General features: G+C 40.6%; 1 pseudogene; it reads right to left on the reverse strand.

Annotated features, from left to right (window-relative positions):
• Positions 1-239: 239 nt before the first annotated feature.
• LOC102868190 lies at positions 240-1293 on the reverse strand (annotated as a pseudogene).
• Positions 1294-7880: the final 6587 nt, after the last annotated feature.

Consider the following 7880-nt stretch of genomic DNA (forward strand, 5'->3'; position numbering starts at 1 on the left):
CCCCAAACAAACCACTGTCCGATCCTATGCCGAATTCACAATATCTGCTGGGCAGAAGCCTATTGTTACACTCACTGTTTCAATTTATCTCTTTGAGAGTTTCCTGTTATCAAGCAGATTGTATATAATGTATGGTGCAGCATTGACAATGTTTCAGTTGGCTGTTCATGGGGTTGCCATCAATCAAATCAGACCTGTTAGACAGTAACTAACAGTAAAACCAAAATAAAGCAGAGCTGTTAGAAGAAGGAAGTTGGAAGAAGCCAATGAATAGAAAACAGTATGAAGAAAGTATCTAATATTGAGACTTGCATGCAACTTGCAGACAGATGAGCACTGCCACTGTCTTTGGACATTGTGGTCACTGACTGAAGATTAGCTTCCTTCTCACGAGGCCCCCCCAAGGCACCCTTCATGTCACTGTTACACAAGCTGTAGATGAAGGGATTCAGCATGGGAGTGACCACAGTGTACATCACAGCTGCCAGGATGTCTTTCTGGGCCATGTGGGAGGACATCGGCCTTAAATAAACCCCAATGAATGGCCCATAAAACAAGGACACCACTAAGAGGTAAGATCTGCAGGTGGAGAAAGCCTTCCCTTGGAGGGAATCTGTAGGATAGCTGCAAAAATATGCATGTAGGAGCCCAAAATAGCCACAAAGGGGATAATAGTGGCCATGGTTCCTACTGTGTACACCATCACATTATTCAGGAAGGTGTCGGAGCAGGCCAGCTTCAGCAGAGGACTGAGGTCACAGAAGAAATGAGGGACCTGGTTGTGGCCACAGAATGAAAGTTGTGCCAGCAGCACAGTGTGAATCAAGGCATTCCCGAAGGCTACCATCCACGAGGCCACCACCAGCAGACCACAGAGCTGTGGCGTCACAACGGGGTGTAGTGCAGAGGGTGGCAGATGGCTGCATAGCGATCATAGGCCATGACAGTAAGCAAGAAGTTGTCAATGGAGGCAAACCAGATGAAGAAGAACATTTGCGTCAGGCAGCCATCATATGGGATCCCCTGGCGTCCTGACACGTGGTTGGCCAGCATCTTGGGGATGGTGGTGGACGTGAAGCAGATGCCCACAAAGGCCAGGTTGGCGAGGAAGAAGTACATGGGGGTGTGGAGTCGGACATCGGTGCCAATGGCCAGGATGATGAGCAGGTTTCCCACACCTGTGACCAGATACATGCTCAGGAAGAGGCCAAACAGAAGCTGCTGTTGCCCTGGGTCCTGTGAGAGGCTCAGGAGGAGGAACTCAGAGACCTTAGTGAAGTTGACCCCTTCCATAGTCTTCCCAGATCTATGATAAATGAAAGAGAAGCACTGTCCACAGTATTGTTATGAAGCCAACTTGTGATGGATATTTTTTGCTGCTTTGACATCCATTCATTTCTCTTAATGTAAACAGCATTCATTCCACTGCTCATCTAAATTTTAGTAGTTCAGATCCATGCTGTGAAAGAAATGTCTGGAAATTTACTCTCTAAAGAGAGAAAGAAAACCCTGTAGAATGATTTTTCTCTGTAATATATGAGGTTGCTATGACTTGAAATTGCCTCCATGACATTTCTCACCACTACCAACAGTTACACTTTTTAACTGCAAGCCTGTTTCTCTTTTTAATTCATTCTCAACAGCTGTAGCTTCTAACTTGTCCTTTCAGTCATGTTCCATGGACTTTACCACTATTCAAATTCTGTTGCTATCATGTAGGTCCTTAGGTGGCACAACTAGTTAAGTCAATCTACTGCTAACCTTAGTGGTGGTTAAACATAGCTCAGAACCCACCAGGTGGCACCATGGAAGAAAAGGCCTGGGGATCTACTTCTGAAAGATAACAGTCAAGGAAACCCCGTGGAGATTGATCGCTGTTGTTATGTGCTGTTGAGTCGTAACCAATTTATAGCTGACCTTTTAGCGGGTTTTCAGTGGCTGTAACTCACAGGGGTGGACATTGCCATCTTTCTCCCAAGGAGCAGTTGGTGGTTTTGAACCTTATACCTTTGAGTTGTCAGCATAACTCCTACACCTAGGCCACCTAGAGCTCCTTTTTAATTAGCCATTGTAAGAAATGAGTCACATTAATCAAAGGCATTTGAGGTTGTAAGATAGAAAATCTGTAAATTTATGAAAAATCAACATGATTTTCAAACTGTCAGTAATTTAAAAAACCTATGAAAAAATTAATAGATAACTTGGGTGACGGCAAAGGCAATGTGTAATAAAGGGTTGCTCAGACACTGCAAATACTTAATTAAACAATAATAATGTAATAAAATAAAATTCATATTAACAATTGGATGAAACAATATTGACAATGTCAGAAAACAAAATATATATGAATGGGAAGCTAACATGATTATAAATTCTCATGCAAATAAATAAGAAGAATTCTATGGGTTTTCACTGGACTGTTTTTAGATGGTTAATTGCTTATTTGTATATTCAAGCTGAATTGGAATGACACGAGAACACCCAAAATATGACCTTTGGTAAATCACACCTGAATTTAGGACCATCTCAAGAAGATATTTTGTGCTTCTGTAAAGATTACAACCAGGAAAACCCTTTGAGTTTTCATCAGCCAATTTCCAAAAGTAATTGTCGGAACTTTATTTCTATTTTAGTCTGAAAGCTCTGTTGAAATCTACTCAGTCTAATAGCATCATCAAGTCTCACTGGTACAGGGCTAGTGGCTACACATGAAAGAATATACGGAAAGGTGATTGAGTTCTTGTCTTCTATGGAAAGGAATGAATTGCACCACTACACTGTGAATACATCTTCTACATATTCTATTTCACTCTAATTCTTGACTGTGAATCCACTTCTGGAAGAACCAAAGTAAGACACAATGATCTTACCATTTCTTTCATCTGTGAAAGAACTAGTTCATTTAGCCACTGAACCGCTGCGTAAAACAGATGGCCCAGCCTTGCTTGCTTAATGTGAAGATGACTTGAAGCATTTAATGTGGAAGATCAAAGACTAGCCTTCAATATGGATTACATCTTAACATCAAGATAACGAAAGTCCTTACCACTGGGCCAGTAGGCAACATCATGATAGATGAAGAAAAGATTGAAGCTGTCAACAATTTAATTTTACTTGGACCCACAATCAACACCTAGGGCAGCATCAGTAAAGACATCAAAGATCCAAATCATGGTTTTAAAAATTGCTTTCTATGCATCTGAAAGTTGGACAATGACTAAGGATGAAAGAAGAAGATTGATGCCTTTGAATTGCGGTGTTGAAACAGAGTACAGAATATCTCATTGTCTTCCAAAGAGCAAACGAGTCTGTCTTGTTTGTGAGGAAGTGCAACCAGCACGCTCTTTAAAGGATGATGAAACTCCAGCTCACATACTTTGGGCATATTGTCAGAAGGGGCCAGTCTTTAGAAAAAAGCATCATGTTGAGAAAGAAGGAAGATCAGAGAAAGGAAGACCCTCAATAAGACGGATTGATGCTGTGACTGTAACAATGAGTGAGAACATATCAGAGATAGTGAGGATATTATATGATAGGGAAAGGTTTAGATCTGTTGTTCACAGAGTTTTTGTGAGTCATTGTTGACTCAAGGTTGCCTAACAACAAAAGACATACAAATGTCTTTGTTCTTTGTCAAACTCTTGGAATATTCTCAAAGGCTGGCAGATATCTATATTGTACTTTCAAATGATAAAAATTAATGAACAGCATCAATTAGAATTCATCCACATGCTATTTTAAAGCTCTTGGTGAAGAAATGCTCAACAAGATGGATTGACACAGTAGGTGTAACAATGACATCAGGCCTGGCAATGCTTGTGATGATGGAACAGATTGGGGAGGGTCATATTTTGGATGGCGTGTACAAGAATCAGTTGACTATATCAATAACATCAGTAAGAACAATAGCAGCTACTGACAGAGAGGTGTGCTGTCAATGGCTCATTTGCAAGTTCAAGTTGAAGCTGAATAAAATGAAATCAAGTGTGTGAGGGGACCAAAATATGACCTTGAGTTTATTTTATTTGAGTTTATTTTATTTTTTAAAAAAACTCCAGAATAGACGGGATGCATTGAACACTAGTGACCAAAGACAGGAAAGAAAGAAGGAAGGAAGGGAGGGAGGGAGGAAGGTAGGAAGGGAGGGAAGGAGGGAGGAAGGAAGGAAGAAAGGCCAAAATGGATAACAAGAGACTCTAAAACCTGCTCTTCAATGTAGAGAAGCTGAAGCAAAAGTAGAAGTGATGAAAGAAGGGAGCCAGACAGATTTTACAGGGGATTAATCTTGGAGTTGTACAAGCTGATGGGTTGGTGGGTGGGCAGGGGGGGGGTGGTGAGAGAAATGGAAAGAGTTTGTTTTTGAATACAATGTATTTGAATTTTGTAAAATAAACTAGTAGATAATGAAAAGAAAATCGTACACTTAATGTAAGATTTAAAGTGCTTAGAAGACAGTAGAAAGATAAATGTTTCCATCAACAAACGAATGGCTAGAGAAGCTGTGGTATATTCGCACAATGGAATACTATGCTGCATTAAAAAACAAGGAACTCATGCAATATTATTCAAAATGGTTGACTCTGGAGAACATTATGCTGAGTGAAATATCCCAGTCACAAAAGGACAAATATTACATGATGCCACTGTTGTAGAATGGGATTGTCCTTGGGGTTGGGGAGAGACTGAGTAAGATGGGTTCAATAATGTATACTGCACTGAAGCAGAGGAGGGAGAAAACTGTTTAAAAGAGATATATAACTAGGTATTTCTGTCATCACAGGAGACTAGAGCGAGGGCTACATGGTGGAGGGGACCTGGGGGAGGGTTTGTAAAACAATGAAAGAATCTTTTCTTTTACTTTTCCATAATTTTTGGACTCATGTACTTATAACTTGTTAGTCAAATTTGTGTCTTCTAGGTTGCAACACCCCCATGATACATCTTCAAGGATATGAACATGTACGGCCAAGCACAATCAATAAGAGTGCATCTAAATTCCAAAATCAATCTCCATAATAGTCTATGTGTTTCCTACTGCCAAAGGGGCCCTTTAGAGTAGTGAGAGAAGATCTTCACCCTGAAACCCACAGCGTCCCTTTTCAGCAGGAAGTAGCTAAGAGAATACGCCATCCCCTTTTCCTTATGAATCAGGGTGAAGTCTCTCTCAGGGAGGAGTGATAGGGAATGGCAAAGGACACACAGACAAATTAATCAGAACTGACTTTGACAAGCACTGTGGCATTTGGACAAGAACAAACTGGGAGGAGGGTAGAGAGAATAGTGCAACAATGAATGAATGGAAACCCAAAATCTCTGTAAATGTTTATGAAAATTAATAAAATATAATTATAGAAAAAAAAGATAAATGTTTGCCCAAAAAATAAAAAAAAGGTCAGCTTGAGAGGACAAAACTAAATTTTATTATGAAAGTTGAAGTTAGAAAACCAACAGGCAAGAATATACTCTGTATTTCTTAGCGGAAAAATGACTGACGTTGTCAAGGACTTAATTTTATTGAGATCCACAATCAATGTCTACAAAAGAGCATCCAAGAATTCGAATGATATATTGAGTTGGGTAAGCCAACTACTATCAATAGACTTCTTTAAAGTGCCAAACAGCAAGGACTAATTTTGAAGACCAAGGTGCACCGGATCCAGACCGTTGGCATCTGCATGTGCTTATGCTTGCGGAAGTTCAACAGTGAATGAGGAAGACCGAAGAAGAATGGATGTATTTGAATTGTGAGACTGATGAAGAATAGCGAATGTACCATGGACTGTTTAAGAACAAGCACAACTCTCTTGAAGGAGGTGCTGCCAAAAATGATCCTCGGAGGCGAGGATCGTGAAATTTCATTTCATATCCTTTGGATATGTTTTCAGCAAGGACCAGTCCCTGGAGAAGGGCATCAAACTAGGTAGAGTGTGAGAGACGATGAGACTCAACAAGATGGATTCATAATCAACGTAAGGACAGCAGATACTGTGAGGATACTGCTCTTGTAGGTCTTTGTTCTGTTGTATACAGGGCTGCTTATGAGTTGTACCTGGGTCAGGGGCACATAACAATAACAACACCAACACACAAATAATAATGACAAACAAGCTCAACTTTCTGAAATGACTAAAGACCTTGGAGCAATATATCTCAACCCATCACCACTTCCCCATCTCAACAATGTTTGCTTCATTCTCCTCATCATTCATATTTCAAATTTTGGAGTCACCCCTGACTGCTCATCTTCTCTCAAATGCCACTTCCAAGCAGCCTGTTAGCAACTCTTGTTGCTTCCACCTTCAGAATCTCTTCAGTGTCCAAACAGGTCTCCCAACTTTTCTACCCCCACCTCTGGTACCAGACATTTGTTTCTTTTGAAAATCAGATGTCCAGTTTGTCTTCTCCGACCCCTGTCCCCACGGGTCTCATCTCTGTGTGGAAGCTGAGATAGTTCATTCTGGTTTTGTTTTTCATTTTATTACATTATTCAATTGAGGAAAAAATTATGGGAAAAACCACTTGCCAACTTGTATCATTTTTATATACACAATTCAGGGGTGTTGATTATATCCACCACATTGTACAACCACAAAGCTAGCCATTTAAAAAATCTTTAAATCACCTTTTATAGAAACCTGATGCCTCTTAATCAATATTGCCTCCCTTCTTTCATGAATAAACTTGGGTCTCTATGCAGTTCAATATTCTGGATATTTTATATTAAGTTTGATAATTTCAATATGCATATTTTGGTTAACAACTTCTGTTACTCAGCATTGTGTTTGCAATTTTCATTCGTGTTATATCATGTTGTTGCTGTTACATGCCATCGAGTTGACTGCAACTCAGTGCACAACAGCTCTGATCCCTGCCCTCACTGAGCCAACCCTGATATAACTTAGGGTAATGGGGGCAAGTGTATCAGAGACAATGCCACTGTTTCTGATACATCTGCCCCCATTACCCTAGTCACTATAATCCATCTCATCCAAGGTATTCCTCTTTTGTCCTGTCCCTCCACCCTTCCAAGCGTGATGTCATTCTCCAAGGACTGGTTCCTCCTGGCAATAGGTCCCAATTATGTGAGACCGAGTTCCCAAATCCTTGCCTTCAAGGAGCAAACTAGTTTTACTCTCTCCAGGATAGACCTGTTTGTTCTCTTGGCAGTCGATGGTATGTTCAATACTCTTCTCCAGTACCACACTAGAAGGCATCGATTCTTCTTCTGTCATCCTTAGACATTGTCCAGCTCTCTGATGCATAGCAAGTAACTGCAAAGACCATGGCCTGGATTAGACACACTTTAGTCTCTAGACTGACATCATTGCTGTTCAGTACCCTGGAGAGGACCCTGACAGTAGACTTTCCCAATGCATTTCATCTTTTGATTTCCTAGCTTCTTGTCCCAAGAGTGTTGATTGTGGAGCCAAGCAAACTGAAGCTGTTAACAATTTCAGTCTCTTCACTGTCTATCATGGTGTAGCCAGTCGGAATCTTGGTATACAAATAAGAGGAAATCCCTTTAAAATATAGATCAGTTCTCCTTAGATCTCTCTTTAAAGCCTTCCAGTGAAGAAAACCTTCCAAGTCCTTCACTTTTCCTATAAGACCACATTAGACACAGTCCCAATAATTTCTACTGTCATCTCCTGTTTTTCCCCACATTTTAAAATGTCCTTCCTTCTTTTTTTTTTAAATTTTTTTTTTAATTGGGAAAAACATATTGGGGGTACAAGGAGGTGAGGGTTGAGGGCAGAAGGGTGAGGATGGGCCAGGATGCAGTTGCAGAGCTGCACAGTTTGGTCGGTGGGGGGAGCAGGTGAAGGAAATGATGAGGGTCCAGTGGGGACCAGATGCTACAGAGGAATGACAAGCATTTT

The sequence above is a fragment of the Elephantulus edwardii genome, unplaced genomic scaffold, assembly GCF_000299155.1.
Source record: "Elephantulus edwardii isolate Elephantulus edwardi_28Jun2011 unplaced genomic scaffold, EleEdw1.0 scaffold00226, whole genome shotgun sequence".
NCBI classification, from domain to species: Eukaryota; Metazoa; Chordata; class Mammalia; order Macroscelidea; family Macroscelididae; genus Elephantulus; species Elephantulus edwardii.